General features: G+C 40.5%; 1 long non-coding RNA gene across 1 annotated transcript in view; it reads right to left on the bottom strand.

The window, feature by feature from the left end:
• Window positions 1-2,419: 2,419 nt before the first annotated feature.
• LOC148132600 (uncharacterized) overlaps window positions 2,420-21,382 on the bottom strand; it is a 41,634-nt gene continuing 22,671 nt past the window's right edge. The window contains exons 2-3 of the long non-coding RNA XR_015748269.1: window positions 4,913-5,061; window positions 2,420-2,548 (exon numbers count right to left, since the gene is read on the bottom strand). This is a non-coding gene — a long non-coding RNA (uncharacterized LOC148132600). The remainder of the gene's footprint in view (window positions 2,549-4,912; window positions 5,062-21,382) is intronic.

Genomic DNA, 21,382 nt, shown 5'->3' with positions numbered 1-21,382 from the left:
CGCCGCCGCCGCTGCTGCTTCTGCCCCCGCCGCCACCGCCGCTGCTGCTTCTGCCCCCACCACCGCCGCCGCCGCTGCTGCTTCTGCCCCACCCCGCTGCCGCTTCTGCCCCCGCCACCGCCGCTGCTGCTTCTGCCCCTGCCGCCGCTGCTGCTTCTGCCCCGCCACCGCCGCCGCTGCTGCTGCTTCTGCCCCGCCACCGCCACCGCCGCTGCTGCTTCTGCCCCCGCCACCGCTGCCGCCGCTGCTGCTTCTGCCCCGCCACCGCCACCGCCGCTGCTGCTTCTGCCCCGCCACTGCCACCGCCGCTGCTGCTTCTGCCCCCGCCACCGCTGCCGCCGCTGCTGCATTTGCAGGAGGAGAGGTAGGCGTGAGGCGGGCGAGCTTTCTTCCCCCCCCCCCACAAAATTTGGCCGGAAAATTATAAAATAAAAATAAATAATTTTTAATTAATAATTAATAATAAATAATAATTTTATTTTATTTTATTATTAATTTAATAATTTAATTTAATTATTTAATTTAATTAATTTAATTTAATTTAATTTAATTTAATTTAATTTAATTTAATTTAATTTAATTTAATTTAATTTAATTTAATTTAATTTAATTTAATTTAATTTAATTATTTAATTTAATTTAATAATTTATTTTGTGCAGCCCAAACCAAATTTTCATCTTCTAATGTGGCCCAGGGAAGGTGAAAGGTTGGACACCCCTGCTTTAGAGAGTCTTTATTTTTCTTTTCCCAGGGGCCATAGAGGTGGGATTTTTTTTTTGGTCTTCTGGAAAACTTGGAGTTCTTCCAAGCCTGAAGAATGCATCCTTTTATAAACGGATGGTGCCATTTTAGCTACAAAATCATTGGCATTCCAAGAACGACTGAACTATTAGTGCAGGGTAGATGGGTAGCACTGTTTAGGTCAGGTCTATTTTTACGGCTTTGATTCTTTCCTCATTCTCTTCAAAGGCTTTTCTTCCTTGATGTTTTCTCAGTCAAAGGACACTTGCTCGGAGAAACGTTTCCATTCTCCAGGCTATTCTGCTATGCTGCTTATGTCCCACGTGGGTATGTGTGTGTCTATCCTGCTAAGCATAAGAAGATGTTAAAACAATTCCTACATGATTAATCAAAGGATCAGTAACAGTAAAGGTTATCAGAGGGACAGATTGATGAAATAGGAATAAAGGAATAATGGATGGAAACTGAACAAAGAGAGATTCAACATGGAAATAAGGAGCAATTTTTTGACAGTGAGGACAATCAACCAATGGAACAGAAGTTGCCTTTGGAAATTGTGGCAGTTTCATCACTGGAAGCTTTCAAGAAGAGACTGGGCTACCATCTATCAAAAATGGTGTAGGGTCTGTTGGGTTGTGGGTTGGACTAGATGACTTATAAGGTCCTTCCAACTCTGTTAATCTGTATCTATCTCTATGTGTAAATAGTGGTGAAGAGTTATGATGCTAGTCCTGCCCCTTTCTTCATATGATGCATTGTTGAACTCGTGACCCAGGGTCTCATGATACTTTCCCTCCTGGAATGATGAAACTAGTGGGATCCTGCTGATAAAAACTACAGCTTTCCAAACATGTCCCAATCCTTAAAATATTAAAATGCAGGAAATATTTCTTCTGCTTTCCCATGCAATCAGCTTCACTTAACCCACTCCTTATTCTGTTCACTCAAATCAAGTTCTAGGGCAGGGGTGTCAAACTCACGTTGTTACAGCAGCGTCATGTGACGTATCAGGACTTTTCCCCCCTTCGCTAAACCGGGTGGGGGTGGGGCCAGCACGTGACGCATCTGGACCACAGGCCACGAGTTTGACACCCCTGTTCTAGGGTGATATGCTCACTAACCAACTAGATCTCAACCTTCAATGTTTTTTGACCAGAGTCTCTAGGCCAGGGTTTCCCAATCTTGGCAATTTCCAATTATATATATGGACTTCAGTTTCCAGAATTTCACAGCCAGCATACCCATTGCTGAGAATTCTGAGGGTTGAAGTCTACTCACCTTCAGTTGCCCAAGATGACCGAGGCTGAATCCTAGATGATGAACAAACCTTGAGCTTATCATCTCACACTTGAAGGACCAATACAGCAGGGGTCCCCAACCACTGGTCCGCGGACCGGGACTGGTCCATGGAACAAGTCCTACCGGGCCGCTGGTTGCTGAGCGCCGCCATCTTTTTTTGATGAAAAAGTGCTTCCGGTGAGCTTTTCTGGGTAGAAAGCTCACCGGAAGCACTTTTTCATCCAAAAAAGATGGCGGCGCCCAGCTGATGCCGGTACCGGGCCGCGGCATAAAAAAGGTTGGGGATCACTGCAATACAGAGCTTTCTCCAGTGTTTCAGAGAGCTAACTGGCAGCATCAGAAAAGGCTTCTGTGCATGTGCAAAACATAGCCAGAGGCCTCTCCTATTGTTAGACCTGTCAGAAAAAGTCTTAGAAGGATTTGTTGTCTTGCAAAACCAGTTAGAAAGGGGTGCTTCGCGTGAATTTTCATCAAATGAAAAGGTCCTTTTTGAAGCTTTGCAGAAACCTACAGAGCAACAGAATTGTGGAATCCGTCAGTGTCAATTTTTATAATTTTTGCAGTCTGTCAATTTTTCCCATTATTTTTACAATCTGTCAGTTTGGGTTTCTTTTCATTTTTTATTATTTCACACTAGTCAATTTGAGTTTTCTTCTCACATTCTTCCCCCCCCCCCTCTGTTTTTGTAGTTAAAAGGCAGGCTTGTACAACGTTTGTATTTTTATGCCTGCTTTTTCCAAAATAATAAACACTTCCTGGGTTAACCCAAGGGTCATATTTTTAGAGTAAAATTTCCCCTAATAAGCATTCTGTGCATTATTTTCATGAAGGTACAGACTTTAGTGCAGCTTTTACATCTTTAAATGTAATATGACTTTTTTTTTTTTTTGGAAAAAAAAATGGATAACTATAATGTGAAATACAGTTTGTGAATTGGTTTGCAATTTAGCAATACCGAAACATGATCTCCCCTCTGTCAGTAATTGGAAGACCCCATTTCCTTCGTTTCGGTTATTTCTGTTGACACCAATTAAACTTTCTATAATTGCACATAATATTGTCGATTTAGGTGATATGGCATTCGTCCTATTGTTGTCCATCTCTTTCTTGTTATTTCAAAGCTCTCCACTTCTTTCTTGCCTGTTTCTACAAAGCTGCGAATTGCAACTATATTGCACAGATTCTGCAGAGGGCCTTTGAAAATTGCTTCTCCCGGATGCAAATTGCCCGTTCAGATCTCATCTGCAATCATTAAAGGGACATTAACATTCTTTTATCATGGGCTAGATGGTTCATTTACAGGCTGATTGAACATGTCAGATTCATAAATAGCGTACACAATCATCTCTGGGCAGTGAACAATTTAACGGTTGTATACGGCCCAGAGTCGCTTCGCGTGAGATGGGCAGCCATATGAAATAGCTAATTAAATTTTAAAAATATCCTCTTTGCCTTTAGCTATTTGTGTCTGAAAAAAAATGTTACAGGTTGAGGACCAAATGTTCCATTCTGTGCGATTCAACTTCCTTTTCTACATCAAGTCCTCCAGAGAATGGCAGGAAATGCTTGTTTAAGATGCTGTTGCTTACAGATAAAGAGAAGCATAAACAGAGAAAAGGACGAAGCCTTCCTTTTTTTTGTATTTATTTGTGACTTATTTGATTGCTTATTGTACCCTATGACTATTATTAAGTGTTGTATCTTATGATTCTTGACTCTTGATGAATGTATCTTTTCTTTTATGTACACTGAGAGCCTTTGCACCAAGACAAATTCCTTGTGTGTCCAATCACACTTGGCCAATAAAGAATTCAGTTCAGTTAAGTGACTGTGTCTTTCAGAGAGGTCCAGACAGCTTCAACTGAGATTTAGTGGGCTCCATAAATTATATTCCAAGAAGAATGGGAGATCATTTGATTTTGGTTTAGTTGGTTTGGAAAATCCAGTCATGGATTTCTTTTTTAAGCCTGTTTTTTGGCTTACAGATGGTGAAAATCAATGGTAGCATATTCAAATTAAGGTTAAATAGAAAATTGCACAATGTGATGCAACCAACTTGTCTCAAAGTAAATCTCCCAAAAACTGTTCTGGCCATTTTGTATTTCTCAGTGATGGGTTCTAGATATAGTCTTCACTTCACAAGTGACAATTGTGACATTTGCTTCTACTCTCAGCAAAGACCAATGAGGCACAGTACAGGTTTACTGGCACAAAAACAAAGAGGACAACAGTAAACAGAAGGCAGCATCTATTAGGGCTATCGTATATGAATTGAAAACCAGGTGGTGGTTTTATTTTTTTTTTGTGCCTTTGAGTTACTGTTCACTCCTGGCAACAGACTGGACTGGCTTATGCAGCTTTCTTGGCAAGATTTCAGAAGTGCCTCTTTCTAAGGATAAGATTCAAACCCAGCTGGTTTCATGCCTAAGGCAGGACTAGACCTTCACTGGGCATATATTTATGCCCAACAATTTATAAATGCCCAACGTAAATTCAGATGTGAGACAATAACTAGACTACTGTAAAAATATTTTGACAAATCTTGTGTTTGTCATACTTTGTCTATTTATTTATCCATTCATTCATCATCTATCTCCCTGCTTAATTCAAGATAGAACTGCAATTTTTCTTGATTTTTTTTTTCTGTAAGTCTCTTTGCATATACAGTCTACTGGATATTAATCTTTACTTCAAAGTACTGGTAAAATAAAATAACATGGAGAATTGATCATTTAGGCAAGTATCCACATCAAATAATACATACTCAGATATAATCTCAAAATTTGTACTGTTATTAGTTCAGAAGGAAATGGTTGGTCATTTTATCCTATCATTATTTATCTAAATATAGTTCAGAAAGGAAAACTATACCTCAGAGAGGACTTTCTTGTTTATCCAGCAGTCCACTTTGTTAGTCAATTTTCCATCAATTTGAAGATCCATGTTCTTTGTATCCATTGTTCTACCATGATCTCTCGATCTGTTTACACAGCGTATGGAATCTTCAAGATAAATCACCACTAGAAGGAAGATGGATATATTATGGATCAAATCAGACTGGTTATCATTAAAAGCCAACAGCAGCCTTAATGGAGGAGTCTCAGGGATGCTTGTATTAAGAATTCTACTCACATCCTTTTAAGGTTTTGTACTCATGAATAACAGCAACTTTTTAGATCCAGTTGAAAGAGAGAGGCTGAGTAAGATTCGCTTCTGGTGAATAGCTATGTGTTACGAGGTGGGTGGATTTTCTTAAGAGCAATTGTGTGCCCTGAAATAACAGAGAAGAGGCGGGGAAAGTGGCATAAGAACAATTAACAATCAGTAGGGGACAATTTTGGAGAAAGCCATTCAGGCTCTCAACTCCAACTTCTGCTTGTTGCAGGAATACAGTGTAAAGAATCTACAAGGTAATTTCCCAGGCTGTGTTTGTCCATATCCAGCCAAGGGTGGGCCAACTCTTCAGTATAAAATCCCACTGTTGAACTGCTCCTTCTGTTAGCATTTTGTTCCCCTGACATCCAAGTAGATTCTATTTTCCTATAATCTAGTATTCCATGCACAGCCCTCTAGGAAAAAGCACAAAAGGCACAGGTAAGTCCATGACTTGCGACCACAACTGGGATTCCGCTGCTAAGCAAGGCAATTGTTAAGTGGGTTGCACCAAACTTTGCCATGTTGTAAAGCAAATCACTGCTGTGATTAAGTAAGTCGTGCAATCGTTAAGCGAATCCAGCTTCTCATATTGACTTCTCTTGTCAGAAGCCAGTTGGAAAGGTTGCAAATGAAATTACATAACTCCAAAATACTGCAATTGTCATAAATACATTGGCGGTTGCCAAGTGCCCAAATTTTGATTAAATGACCACACTGTGACAGTTGTAAGTGTGAGGATTGCTTGTAAGTCACTTTTTTCAGAGCCTCAAACAATCACTAAATTAAGGTTGTAAGTAAGTTAATGTTGTAACTATCCACTATTGATCTCACCCCATTCCTAAGAGGTCTGTAAGGGGCATGCATAAGTGCACAATCATGCCTATCATCCCTGTCCTATTGTCCCCATTTATTCGTACCTATTCCCTGTATTCCTACTCATGTTTATACTTATACCTATTATCTTGTAAGCTATTGACAAATCAAATAAATAAATCAGAACTGTAAGTAAGTAAGTAAGTAAGTAAGTAAGTAAGTAAGTAAGTAAGTAGAAGACTGCCTATAATCTCCACCTTGTGTATGACACACTTTCAGGTATCGTACTTGAAGAATAGACTTTAGAGTTAGACTAACTTTATTGTCACTTTAAATGTACACTAATTGGCATACATTAAAATGAAATTTTGTTGCATACAGCTCCCAAAGGGTCATCACCTCCAATATACACTACATAAACATGGCAGAAATATAAATAAAAAAATAAAAAATATGCATTTACCCATATACCCACATATATTTTATGACACAGAGAAAAAACACAGTCTAGTTTGGATGTATACATGTACACCGAGAGCCTTGGTGGCACAGTGGTTAGAGTGCTGCACTGCAGGCTATTTCTGCTGACTACCGGCTACCTGCAATTTGGCAAATCAGATCTCACCAGGCTCAAGGTTGACTCAGCCTTCCATCCTTCCGAGGTGTGTAAAATGAGAAGCCAGATTGTTGGGGGCAATAGGCTGACTCGGTAAAACTGCTTAGAGAGGGCTATAAAGCACTATAAAGTGGTATATAAGTCTAAGTGCTATTGCTATTGCTACATGGCAAGAAAAACAAATCTTCGAGTTTACCAGACGGATGGTCTAGGGAACAAAGATGTGGCAGACTCTGGTAGTCCTGCTAGAAATACTTTGATACCTCCTCCCAGGAGGGAGCAACAAAAACAGACCATCAAGTGGGTGTGTGGGGTCTCTAATAACGCTTTGAGCTCTAAGTATGTAGCGCTTATAAGCAGTACTCTGAATAACAGGAAGTGAGCTTCCTATAATCTTCTTGGCTGTCCTTACCACTCTCTGTATGGACTTTCTATCTGCTGCCACCAATGATGCAGTTTGTTAAAACGCTCTCAGTTGTGCCTCTGTAAAAAGTGGCCAGGACAGAAGGAGAAAGATGTGCTGTCTTCATCCAAAGCAGGAAATGCAGATGGTGGTTTGCATGCTTCACTGAGGATGGCGTGTGGAGAGACCAATTCAGATTGTTAGTTATCTGCACCCCTAGATACTTAATACAGTTGACCATCTCTAGAGCTGCATCCTTGATACTGAGTGGAGTATGACTATGCCGGCTCTTTCTAAAATCTACAATTATCTTTGATTTATTAACATTTAGAACCTACCTTCTTCAGAATGCTATCTTCTTCAGTGTTCTTTCTTCAAGACTATTTAGTTCCTTCAATCAGTCCTTGACACATTTAATTTTTAATCATTCTCAATACCATTATTTGCCAGTTTGTTTGAATGCTCTGTCTTACATATTGGCAAAAATAATAATAATCAGAAAATAAAATACAAGCTGAATAATCAAAACCTTGTTGATGACCCTAACTATGTCAAGGATCTTGGAGTATTCATCTCTAATGATCTAAGTGCTAGAGCCCATTGTAATTACATAGCCAAAAAGGCATTAAGAGTTATTAACCTAACCCTGCATAGCTTTTTCTCCGGTAATATCACACTACTAACTAGAGCATACAAAACATTTGCTAGACCAATACTTGAATACAGCTCATCAGTTTGGAATCCGCATTACATATCGGATATTAATACAGTCGAGAAAGTCCAGAAATATTTCACAAGAAGAGTTCTCCACTCCTACTTGTAGCAGAATACCTTATGCCACCAGACTTGAAATTTTAGACCTAGACAACCTAGAACTACTCTGCCTTTGGTCCAATCTAAGTATAGTACATAAAATTATCTACTGCAATGTCCTACCTGTCAATGAATACTTCAGCTTTAATCACAACAATACAAGAGCACACAATAGATACAAACTCAAGGTAAACCGCACCAACCTTGATTGCAGGAAATACGACTCCAGCAACAGAGTGGTCAATGTCTGGAATACTCTACCTGAATCTGTGGTTTCTTCCTGAAATCCAAAAACTTTAACCTTAGACTGTCTACTATTGACCTCACCCCTTTCCTAAGAGGTCTGTGCATAAGCGCACCAATGTGCCTACCGTCCCTGTCCTATTGTTTCTTTTTATTCGTATCCATTTCATGTATTCATAACCATGTTTATACTTATACCTGTTATCTAATACTTGCTTGACAAATAAATAAATAAAATACTTCTTAAAGTCTAGTACTCCAAACAGAATACAGGACTTTTGCTGGGGCCTCTAGAATTATAGATGGCTGGGTGGTGGCGAATGCAGTAGCTTTGAGAGAAAGGCAGAGAAAGTTCTTGAGAGATAGGAGGAGGAAAGAGACTCTCTATTAGGAAGTTTGGACGCCCTGTTGTAAATAATTTTATTTTTCCATAATTCCTGTAAATATAGTTGTACACGTCAAAAAAAGGGGGGAAAATAATCTTCCATAATCTCAGAGTGTGTTGAAGAAATTGTTCTGCTTAAAATCACACACGCCCAGCAATAAAAAGAACCATCAATCATGTAGTGATAGATTTATTCCACAGATCTTACACAAATATACATAGGCTGAGAATCCAACAGAATAAAATTGCCAAATAATGGAGGAGCTTGTATACCTGGGAATATCACAAAACAACAATCTGCTGCATGCTCTCTGAGTAAATAGATCTTATTGTTATTCAGGGCCATAGGGTGATCAGAATATTTTCCTCTTCCCTCATTTAATTTCTCATTCCTATTCCTGATTATTTTTCATCAGCACCAAAAGGGAGAAGATACTTCTTAACCTTGTTAACTCAACTCTTAGCCTGGTCTTTAACCCTACATTTTCTCTGGAATAAGGGAAGCTATCTCTTGCATTAGATCAGGGATGGACAACTATGGCAACTTTGTGATCAGTGGACTTCAGCTCCCATAATTCCTGAGCCAGCCAATTCTGGGAGTTGAAGTCCACAAGTTGCCATAGTTGTCTACCTCTATGTTAGCTCTATGTTTCTTTATGGCAACTTTATGGACTCCTCATACTGTCTGATGAATTCTGGGATTTGAAGTCCACAAGTTCTCAAGCTGAAGAGAACTGCATTATTTGTAGATGTCTATATTTATTGCTTTTTAGGTGTCCATTTTGCTCAAGACCAATCAATCCAGAGCCAAAACTAGATGGGAGGTCTCTGTCACATATATACAAACTTGAAATACAGGTTGTACTCAACAAATGACCACATCTGAGCCCAACATTTCTGTTGCTGAGCAAGACAGTTGTTAAGTGATTTCCCCCAATTTACAATCTTCTTTGCCATGGTTATTACAGGAATCACTGCAGTTGTTAAGTCAATCATGCAGTCGTTTAGCGATTCTGGATTTCCCATTCACTTTGCTTGTTGAAAACCGATTGGGAACATAACAAATGGTGATCACATGAGGGCTATTTTCATTGCCCGGGACAGTGCAACTGTTATAAATATATGCCAATTGCCAAGCATCTAAATTTTAATTGTGTGTCTCTAGGGATGCTGCAGTAGGTATGAAAACTGGCCATAAGTCATGGTTTTCAGTGCTGTTATAACTTCAAATTGTCACTAAATGAATAGTTATAAATCAAGTGCTACCTGTACACAGAGGAGACCATTCTGCTGCTACTTCCTCCCCTGGAATCTCATTCCTCTTCCCCCGTCCCACACACTTTTGATAGACTCCCAATTCCCCAAAGGGCTCAAACTAGGAGCGGGCTTCCAAAATTTGAGCAAAGGGTTCTCTGCCTGGTTGCTGGGTGGGTGTGGCCATGATAGGCGTGGCCTAGTCCTCCTGCACCATGATGGGGGGGTGTTTTTGCCCTCCCTGGGCTCAGCAGGCTTTCCTTGAGCCTCCAAGAGGGCAAAAATGGCCTCCTCAGGCTCTGGAGACTCTCTGGAAGCCAGAAACAGGCCCATTTCTGGCCTTCCCAAACTTCTGGGAGGCCCATTTTTCACCCTCTCCGAGGCTCCGTGCATGCCCTGCACTTTCCTGCATCCAAAACAGGCCATGTGGGGACTCCTGGGAGGGGCGGGGTGGTCGGGGCCATCCAGGAGTGGGATTTGGGGGTTCTCCAAACTGCACAGAATCTTAGCTAGGGGCTCTCCCGAACTCCTGCGAACCCCCAGCAGCCCCACCCCTGACTCAAACTGTCTTACAACTAAAACCATTGACAATTTCACTAAAGCAGCCCAAGATCACCGGCCCTCAAATGCTCTGCGGAATAAATAGATAAAGTATTTTAATGTATTCTGAAAAGCCAGAAGGTTGGCTGACAGTTTTCAACTCACGAGACAAGGATAGCGACAGTCCCTGATAAAAATCATTGCTGATCTTGCAGTCTTCATGGGGCAGGAAACCTCAGTATTTTTTCCCCTTCAAGATTTGGACAGGCCAAATCCAGGCAAGATAAATGGCCCTCACTGCAAAGCTGCAAATGTTTTTTTTTCCCCTGAGGGGGAAACCATTCTAGGAACTTTTAAATGTATGTTTTGTAGTTGCCGTTTCAAGACCTTTCCTTTAATATTGAGATTGCAGTGATCTTGCTCTTGTTATTATTTCAACAACTGGCATGGTATTTGCTCAGCTCAAGCTTGGCCACTGCATGATAGATGACATGGTTTCATCAGAAAAATGTAAGTTGCAAGAGGTTTTTGTTTTTTTTAATTAAGACACTGTATGGACATACCTTTTTAATCACCAATAACTTCTTTGCAGGAAAGCTTAATAAAACATTGCAATAAACAAGGAAGGAATATAGTATTCTATTTTCATATGGCAATGCCCTATGGCATTGTTACAGAAAAGGGGTGACTCATTCTCCAAGCAGTAGGAAATTCCAGGGACAGGCACTAATAAATCACATTGTATTTTGTAGCATTTGAAGCTTTAGAAAGGCTTCCCAAATTGGGATCCAACTTGGCAATATTAGTATTTCAAACCGTAATGAACTCAGCTACACTGGACTTCAGCTAACTAGCTATTGCAAAATTTCAACTTCTCCACCAGCATTCCAATCAGATGCTGACACTTATTTTCCCCTTATTAGCTGAAAGCTCGTAACATTCCAGAGTGGACAAAATTTTCCAGACATTGAGAGTCATTAATCTCATGCTGTTTGAATAATCTCTGGCAGATTGTGTAAAAAAAACAACAGGGATCATTCCATTCATAGAAATGCTCTGTTTAGCATCTAAAGAATGGATGATTGAAAAGACAAAGAAGACAAATCATAGAAAGAAAGAAAATGTGGCAGCTAGTTGTTGCAGTGTGTCTGTAGCAGAAGCCGATGAGTTTGAAGAAGAACCTCCACCATAACCACTCAGAAGGAACTCAATGTTTCTGTTGCACTTTTAGAAAGCAATTTTTAAACCAAAACTACATAGGAAGGAATGCAACAACAAATTAAGACAAAGTCACAAAGCATATTTCAGTACGACAACAATCGGAATAAGTGAATCAATCATTTATATCATCAGTACAGCTATAGAAGATGGACTCTTGAGATGGTGTGAGAAAAATGAAAAATTCCTTTGAATTCTGGATTCAGAGATGGTTACCAAGGCAGTAATTTCATGAGTATAAGAAAAATTAAAGACTGACCATTATCTTGAAATGATCATCAGAATGGAAGCAGAAATTCACATATATTGGACATATAGATGTGAATAGGCAATGGACTGAAAAAACCATGATGTTAAGAAAAGAAGAGGAAGATATATCAAGTGATGGATGGGAGCAAAGAGATTAGTAGTTATTGGAATGTCTTTGGAAGTAAGATAATGCTATAAGAAGTCAAGAAAGATAGTCAGTGTTCATATAGTGACCAGAAATTCATCTCACTGGCACAACTTTCACACTGATAAAGGGGAAATATTTGTAGCTCAGGGTTGAAATGAGGGCTCAAAAAGGAGGATTGGGAGGACATAACTGTCTTTCATTATTTGAGGGATACCACAGAGAAGACAGGATTGACATATTCTCCAAAGCAGTGGCTAGGATGCTGAGCTTGTCAATCAGAAAGGTCAGCAGTTCGGCGGTTCAAATCCCTAGCACTACATGATGGAGTGAGCTCCCATTACTTGTTCCAGCTTCTGCCAACCTAGCAGTTCGAAAGCATGTAAAAATGCAAGTAGAAAAATAGGGACCACTTTGGTGGGAAGGTAACAGAGTTCTGTGTGCCTTCAGCATTTAGTCATGCTAGCCACATGACCATGGAGATGTCTTCGGACATCACTGGCTCTTCGGCTTTGTAATGGAGATGAACACCATACCCTAGAGCCGGAAATAACTAGCATGTATGTGTGAGGGGAATCTTTGCCTTTGCCTTTACCAAAGCATCAGACAATAGGACAAAAAGTAATGGATGGATACTTGTTAAAGAAAAGTCTAACTTAGAAGAAAGGAGAATTTTTTTTGACAGCGAGTACAATTAACCAATGGAACAACTTGCCTCCTGGAGTTGTGGGTATTCCATCACTGGAGGTTTTCAAAAACAAATTGGACAACCATTTGACCAGGTTGGTATAAAGTCTCCTGCTCTGAGCAGGGGTTTGGACTAGAAGACTTCTGAAGAGCCTTCCAGCCCTATGAGTCTATGTTCTAATATCCTTCCTCCTCCTATTTTCCCCACAACAACGTTTTTGTGAGACGAGTTGGGCTAAGAGAGGGTGACTGGCCCAAAGTCATCCAGATGGTTTTCATGCCTACGACAGAAGTAGAACTCAATCTCCTAGATTTCTAGCTTGATTCCTTAACACCAGACCAAACTGTCTCTTTCCTGGTGGTATTCCCTTAAAGTACTAGCCATGTTTGTCCCTAGTTAACTTCTGAGCCCATCTTGTGAAATGTGGCTTCCTCTTTTTTCCAACTTCTACTGTGGTAGATTCCTCATGATTGTCCAAATATTTTGCAGCATTCTTAAATTTCTCTTAATTGGCTCCCTTTTTCATTGGAGATGGGGCATTTCTTTGATTTCCTCCTATTGTGACTATTTTATTAAATATTGCATCCAAAAAATTAATGAAAGAAATCATTAGCATATGCTAGATAATTAAGGGGTAATTAATAAATAACAAGGACCAATGAATAAGTAAATAAGTAAATGAGTTCAACACATCTGGAGGGCATCAGGATGAGGAAGAGCTGTACAAAATAAAGAAATGGATGCCTAGTAGAAAATTGAAAGCAGGAATATTCAATTTTGTGGGGCCAAATAAGCTGCAACTTGAAAAATAATGGGTGGCAGGCACATGGACAAAGACTCCATTTGATGTCAAAATACTGAGACCAACTGAACTAAATAAAGTTAATATACTTCTAATTATTCATTTGATCTCCCCCCCCCCCTTTCAGTCAGATTCAGAATCGCAGATTAGTTTCATGTTTTGAAGAGGCCTCAAGTTTCTTTGAGATTCAGCTTGTGAGGGGTTCTGGCTGCTCTGTGCACTTGGTTGTTGTCTTTCCAGAGAAACCACTGTTTCTCAAACTCTGAGCGAATCTTCCTTTGGGAAGGTTCAGACAGAGTCCAGGAGAAATGTAAGGAAACTTTCAATTGTAGATTGTATCTTATATATAAACCCACCTTTCTCAAAATTTCACAGAGAATAAGAATAATAAGGGAAGGGAAGGGAAGGGAAGGGAAAGGAAAGGAAAGGAAAGGGAAGGAAAGGAGAAGAGAAGAGAAGAGAAGAGAAGAGAAGAGAAGAGAAGAGAAGAGAAGAGAAGAGAAGAGAAGAGAAGGAAAGGAAGGGAAAGGAAAGGATAGTTGGAAGGTACCTTGGAGGTCTTTTAGTCCTAATCCCCTGCTTAGGCAGGAAGCTCTATACCATTTTAGACAAATCTCTTCTTTAAACCTTCCAGTGTTGGCATACCCACAACTTCTGGAGGCAAGTTTAACTGTCAGGAAATTCCTCCTTAGTTCTAGGTTGCTTCTCTCCTTGATTAGTTTCCACCCATTGCTTCTTGTCCTGCTCTCTGGCGCTTTGGAGAATAATACATTAAAGTATATACATTAGTGGTGGGATTCAATTTTTTTTACTACCGGTTCTGTGAACGTGGCTTGGTGGGCATGGCTTGTTGGGTGTGACGGGAAAGGTTACTGCAAAATCCCATTCCATCCCCACCCCACTAACCTGCTTTCCAGCTATGTTCTCGTGTGCAGGGCAACAAAAGAAGACCCAGCCAATCAGCTGGGACTTGGGAGGCAGAGAATAGATGGGGGCAGGGCCAGTCAGAGGTGGTATTTGCTGATTCTCCGAACTACTCAAAATTTCCGCTACTGGTTCTCCAGAACTGGTCAGAACCTGCTGAATACCACCTCTGGTATACATTAAGATCACAGGTAGTCCTTGACTTGCAACAATTTGCTTAGCGATCATTCAAAGTTACAACAGCACTGAAAAAAATGATTTATGACCATTTTTCACACTGAAGATGTTGCTGCATCTCCATGGTCTCGTGATTAAAATTCAGATGCTTGGCAACTGACTCATATTTATGACAGTTGCAGTGTCCCGGGTCATGTGATCATCTTTCGCGATCTGACAAGAAAAATCAATGGGGAAGCCAGATTCACTTAACAACCATGTTACTAATTTAACAACTGCCGTGATTCACTTAACAATTGCGGCAAGAGTGTGGTGCAATAAGAGCCCAGGGAAGACTTAATTAAAAGAAAAGGTTAAAGAAGTATGTCCTCATTGAAATACAAGCTGCATTTTGGCCCTCCAGCAATAGTTGTGTAATTTTCATTTCATTATGGATAGTTTCTTCTACCCATGAGTGTTGTTTTTAATAAAATAATTTTGTCTTCCTCTGCATGAGATCTTTTTTTTTTGTTGGTTTCTAATTGTGAATGCCGGGTTTGTAAGTCCATGAAAGAGGCTTCATTATGCACAGGTGATGAACCCTTTCATCTTTCCTCCTGCTGCCACCTGCAAGGTTCAAATGGGGCAGAAAAAGGGGGGATTGGTAGAAGGAAAGCCTGCCCTTTTAGCACAGGAAGCTTGGAAATGTGAGCGCACAACTCTGAAAATAGCTTTTGTGCTTTTCTCTTTATCAGCATTGGCTGCATATGGGAACCAACCTGTCTGAGAAAACTCTAGGTTGGGGGTCTCTGAACTTAGCACCTTTAAGACTTGTGGACTTCAACTCCCATCAACCCAGCTGGCTGCAGAATTCTGGGAGTTGAAGTCCACAAGTCTTAAAGGTGCTAAGTTCAGAGACTCCTGTTCTATGTGGTTGGAGTAGGAAAAAGCTGAAATTAATTCTGCTTATGTCCACCGCTCTCTGATTATCTGTCTTTGTTTTTATTTCATGCTGGGCCTTTCCCCATATGTAGCATTTTGTACAATTGTACAAATACATGTACAAAGCAAGTATTTGCTCTTGATATCAGCAGCAACAACAGGGTAGAAGGTTTAGGTCAGGGTTCTTCAAACTTGGCAACTTTAAGACTTGTGGACTTCAACTCCCAGAATTCCTCTTCCAGTCATGTTAGCTCAGGAATTCTGGGAATTGAAGTCCACAATTTTTAAACATGCCAAGTTTGAAGATCCTTGGTTTAGGTCATCAGGGAAAATAGCAATCGTCTCTCTTTTCAAGGCATGGCTGTGTCAGAATTGACTTATGGGGATTTAGTGAGTATTCCAAGTTACAACAGCAATGAAAAAAGTGAATTATGTTTGGCCTTCCCCTTATGTTGTAGTGTCCAGGAGTCCTGTGATCATGACTGTGACTTTCCCAGTTGGCTTCCAACAAACAAAGTCAACGGGGGAAGCTGTGTTTGCTTAATGATTGTGATTCACCTAACGCTTGTGGTGATTTACTTAAAAAGTGTGGCAAAAAAGTGCACAACTTACTTAACAACCACCTTGCTTAGCAATAGAAATTCTGGCCTCAGTTGTTGTTATAAGTCAATGACTACTTGTATTTAAAGCTAAGTTTACTGTCAAGCCTTACAATTCTCTTTCCTATAGAGTTCTCCAAACTTGGCAACTTTAAGACTTGTGGACTTCAACTCCCAGAATTCTCCAGCCAGCTATGCTTGTTATAGTTGCCAAGTTTGGGGACCCCTGCTATATAACATAAAAATAGCTCAGTCTCAGGTTTTGGGTTGCATAGTAGCTGACATGGAAAGCTTTTGATCATGAAAAGGAAAAAGGATGCTGGCTGGGGAATTCTGGGAGTTGAAGTCCACAATTCTTAATGTTGTTGAGAAACACTGCCTGAGACAGTGACCTTCCATGTTCAAGGAAATGCTGTTCAACATAGGAAAATACATCTCTAAAAATAAAGTTTTGGTGTACAAGCCTCCTAACAGAGTTCAAGTCCTTCTAGAGATCTGGTCTTGAGGTCTCTTGGCAATCCTTAAAACAGCAGGTTTTTTTCCCCTCTTGATTATGAAAGATTTCAAATTAAAATGGGATGGCTTGAGCTCAGAGCTGCAAGACAATCTCCTAGACTCGTGCTTAACTCGAGTTACTAATCTTTGCTTAGATATTTTTGGGAGTGACATCATTCAACCACAATTGAATTATAACTTCCCCTATATTTTCCCTAAGCTCGGCATTTCCTCCTTCCATTTACTTTAGATCACCAACTAAATTAGACAACATGCTATCCTGGTGCATTTTCTGGGTAATTACTATTACATGTTTTATGGCTTTTCTGCTGTCTCCATCTTTCCTTTTTTTCAGAGAGCTGAAAATACTGATATTTTTTTTGTTAAGTAATTTATTGGTCCAAAGAGGTTATATTTTAAGCTCATAGATCATTTGTTTGCCCAAGCAACAAAATTTATATGATCTACTAAGTCAAGGTTACCCAACCTTGGCAACTTTAAAATGTGGATTTCAATTCCCAGAATTGCCCAGCCAGCATAGCTAATCAAGGAAAGAAACAACCTAGAACTAAGGAGAAATTTCCTGACAGTTAAAACAATTAATCGGTGGAACAACTTACCTCCAGAAGTTGTAAACACTGGAAGTTTTTAAAAAGAGATTTGTCTGAAATGGGATAGGCCTTCCTGCCTAAGCAGGGGGTTGGACTAGAACAGGGGTTGCCAACCTTTTGGACCTCGGGGACCACCAAACACATAATTTTAAACCCTGCGGACCACTAATATGAATTTTGACTGATAGTGGCTTGCTGAGGTTGGTGGGAAAGTCATTCCCATATTCCAGAGCTGCAATAGTCACAGGACTGGCCTTTTGGTCATCCTGGAGCAGCTGCTCTTTTACCCAGGTGCACCGGCCTGCCATGGACTGGAGGAACTGCTCCAGGATGACCAAAGGACCTGTCTTGTGACTACTGCAGCTCTGGAATATGGGACTGACTTCCCCACCAATGCCAGCAACCCACCCTGGGGCAGATTTCCTTCCCCCAACATTGGTCTTATCTTCCAGTTTCAGCTCACGAGGCTCTACTCAAGGTAAGGTTTGTGCTTGGCTGAAGTGGGTGGGCAGGCCATGTGGGCGGCGCAGCCTTGTGTTCCTGCACAGCCTGGATTAATTGCTTTGGGGGGAGTGCTTTGGGGGGGACATTTCTCTGCGGACCACCAAAATTTTCTCGCGGACCACCAGTGGTCCCCGGCACACTGGTTGGCGACCACTGGACTAGAGGACCTCCAAGGTTTCTTCCAAACCTGTTGTTCTGAGTTGAAGTCCCTGTGTCCTGAAGTTGCAAGGTTGAGAAACCCTTTTTCTACTAAGGTGAAATCCAGATTTCTGAATTTTTTTAGTGTGAACTTATCCTCTTCTGTTTTGAGAAGAAGGTAACTGGAATAAGTTGCCATTTACAAATGTTGCTGCTTTAATTTGTTAATACACTTAATAGCTAAAGAAGCAGTAATTGTTCATTCATAGGAAATCAGGGGATCCTATAATCATAACATTGAAAGGAACCTTGAAGGTAGTTTCCAACATCTGCACAGTCAGGAATCCTCATATCATCCTGGTCATATGATGGTCCAATCTTTTCTTGAAAACCTCCAGTGATGGAACACCCTCTTCATCAAGAAATCCCTTCTTATTTCAAGTTTGATCTCTTTGCTCAGCTTTCAGCCACTAGCTCTCCTCTTATCTTTGGATGCTATGGAAAATTAATCCACAGCTTTGTCTTGTGACATCCCTTCATGTATTGGAAAACTACAATCTTATTTCTACTTAGCCTTTCCTTATTTAGTCTAAACAGATCAATTCCTTTAACTGCTCTTTGGAGGATTTAGCCTGGAAGCTCCATGTCATGCTTTGAAATGATAGAATTATCAATGAAGGAGAATATTGTTAACTCAGGGTTGAAATGCTCTCTGAGCTTGGTTGTTTTATTGCAGCCATTTCATTACCCAAACTAGTTGCACTGATGATGTTACCTAGTTTGGTTAATGAAACGTCTTCAAGAAAACAACCAAGCTCAGACAGCACCAAGGACCCTTCACAATTTAGGTGTATTATATATTTGATTTTGATTTATTTGTATCCCGCCTTTCTTATTTTTACAAATAACTCAAGGTGGCACACATATGCCACCTTCACAACTTCTCTTATTATCTTTTTTTCTTTCCTCCCTCCCCTCACCTTTCTTTCCCCTTTTCTTCCCCACGGTGTCCTACTATTGCTTTTGTATATTTGTATCAATTTATTCTATACTAATCTAATAAAATGTTTAAATTGAAAGGAGAGCAACCAAGGACCCCTCAAATGACAGTATTTCATAGGATTCCAAGCTGAAATAGATTATCTACTCTGTATGTCTTTGAACTCTGGTGCTGGAGAAGACTCCTGTGAGTCCCTTGGACTGCAAGGTGATCAAACCGGTCAGTCCTAGAGGAGATCAACCCTGACTGCTCTCTAGAAGGCCAGTTCCTGAAGATGAAACTCAAATACTTTGGCCACCTAATGAGAAGGAAGGACTCACTGGAGAAGAGCCTAATGCTGGGAACAATTGAGGGCAATAGAAGAAGGGGACAACAGAAAATGAGATTGCTGGATGGAATCACTGAAGCAATAGCCATGAGCTTAAATGGACTCCAGAAGATGGTAGAGGACAGGAAGGTCCAGAGGAATGATGTCCATGAGGTCACCTAGAAGCCAAGAGGTACATACGTGCCAGATTTCAAGTTTGTAGGCTTTACGGTTCTGGAGATTTCGTGATGAGTGAGTGGTACTTTGGCTTTTATAGCTAACTGTCTCTAAATTTTAGAGGGCATTAATGCTCTTCCCACAGTAGTTCTGAAGAGCTAATATAAAAACAATTCATATGACCTATAACTGTGCCCCTATGGAGCCACTGAAACTACAGCTCACATCCTGTTATATTGCCCCCTCAATAGGGACTTATAGATTGATTAAATATCCCAGAAATTCTGACAGTTTTTAATGTAAAACTACTATTATTGGATCAGTATAATTCAGTTTCACTGAATGTAGTTAAGTTTTGTTACGCTGCCTGTAAAATTAGGGAGACTTTGCTCACCCATTGATTTCACAGCCAATTGTAACCTATTACTATGCCTTGTTCTGTTCGGTTCAGTTTTGCTTTATTTTAATGTTTTATTTTGTGTGTGTATGTGTGTATGGCTGGTTCATGACTAGATAATAATAAAGATTGAATTGATGGGAGCGGGGGAGAAGGCTCGGCTAGCCTTCACTCGGAAAAGCAAAAATATTTTGGAATCGGCTGCTTCAATAGGTCTATCCTCAACTACAAGCATCTTCCCAAGATTGAGTAGAGGGGTATTTGGTTTCTTTCAGCCCTTTGTAATCTTGGAATTGAAGATTTCTGTGGGGGACAACTACAATGCAGGTAGTCCTCCGCTTACGATTGGTCGTTTACAGGGGTGGGATTCAACCTGTGTAAAAACCGATTCAGTGTGCGGGCGCTTCACACGTATGGACGCATTTGCAACTCACCTTCTGCTGCAAGCCCTGTGTGTAAAACAGCTGATGCACGGCAATCCGCTGTGCCGCACAAAGCAGCTGAGATGGAAAACCCGGAAATAAAGCACAGACCAGAGCCCGGATAGGCAGGTGGGCCCAACAGCTGATCGTTGGAGCAAACCGGTTTGCTCCCAGTTGATCTTCAGAGATACCGGTTCTCCGGTAGAATCCCACCCCAGGTCACTTAGCAACCAGTTAGGGAAATTTTTTTTAAAAAGGTACTCACGATTCAGATTCAAAGCTCCAATAGCTGCCTCCCCCACAACTACATGATCTCCTTTTGGGTGCCTGGCAACCAGCCCACATGTATAGCATTTGCAATGTTCCACAGTCACATGACCTCAATTTACATTTTTTAAAAATTGGAAAATGGCATTTATGTCTGGTTTCTGGCAAAACAACAACAACAACAACAACAACCCTACAGGTAGTCTTTAACTCACAGCCATTTGTTTGGTGACCTTCAAAGTTACAACAACATTGAAAAAAAGTAACTTATGAGTGTTTTTCACACTTACAACCTGTGGTCCTGTGATCAAAATTCAAACACTTGGCAACTGCTTCATATCTATCATGGTTGCAGCATCCAGGGGTCACACAATCACCGTTTGCGACCTTTTGACAAGCAAAGTCAATCTGGGGAAGCAAGATTCAACTTTATAACATTGTTACTGACATAACAACTGCAGCGATTCACTTAACAACTGTGGCAAGGAAGGTCATAAACTGGGTCAAAACTCACTTAACAACTCTCGCTTATCAACAGAAATGTTGGGTTCAATTGTGGCCATAAGTCGAGGATGACCTGTATTGTAGACAAATGGGTTTTCTTAGCAACCATAGTACTTGCTAAAAAAATGCTCACAAAAAAATTATAAAATTGGATTCATCATGAAATGACCTGCTTAACGACTGGCACAACTTACAAAACAGGCACAACTATGGTCATAAGATGAGGACTATCTTTACCAGTGTGACAAACAAGGTCTGATAAAGGGTAAAAGATGGTGAAATATTTCAAGTGAGCTTGTAGAAGGAAGGGGGACATTTTTAAGAGCCTATTTTGGACACACCAAAAAGTAAATATTGAATGTGTCCAATAACACAGCATCGCCTCAAGGCACATTCCTGAAGTGGCTAAGTCAGGTAATTATTATTATTTTTAACGACAGATAGACAACACATTTCCAGAGTATACAAATGCAGCTAATTAGGATTTTATTTTCTAAGAATGCTTCCAGAGTCTTACTGGGACCTAGAGGAATTGTTGGTAGTACAGATTAAGCTCGAGGCGGATTGTTTTCA

Source organism: Notechis scutatus, chromosome 2, assembly GCF_049901735.1.
Source record: "Notechis scutatus isolate UNSWTSFEM ecotype Mainland chromosome 2, rNotScu1.2, whole genome shotgun sequence".
Classification (NCBI taxonomy): Eukaryota; Metazoa; Chordata; class Lepidosauria; order Squamata; family Elapidae; genus Notechis; species Notechis scutatus.
The sequence above is the reverse complement of the archived record's forward strand: the minus strand, read 5'-3'. Positions and strand labels throughout refer to the sequence as shown.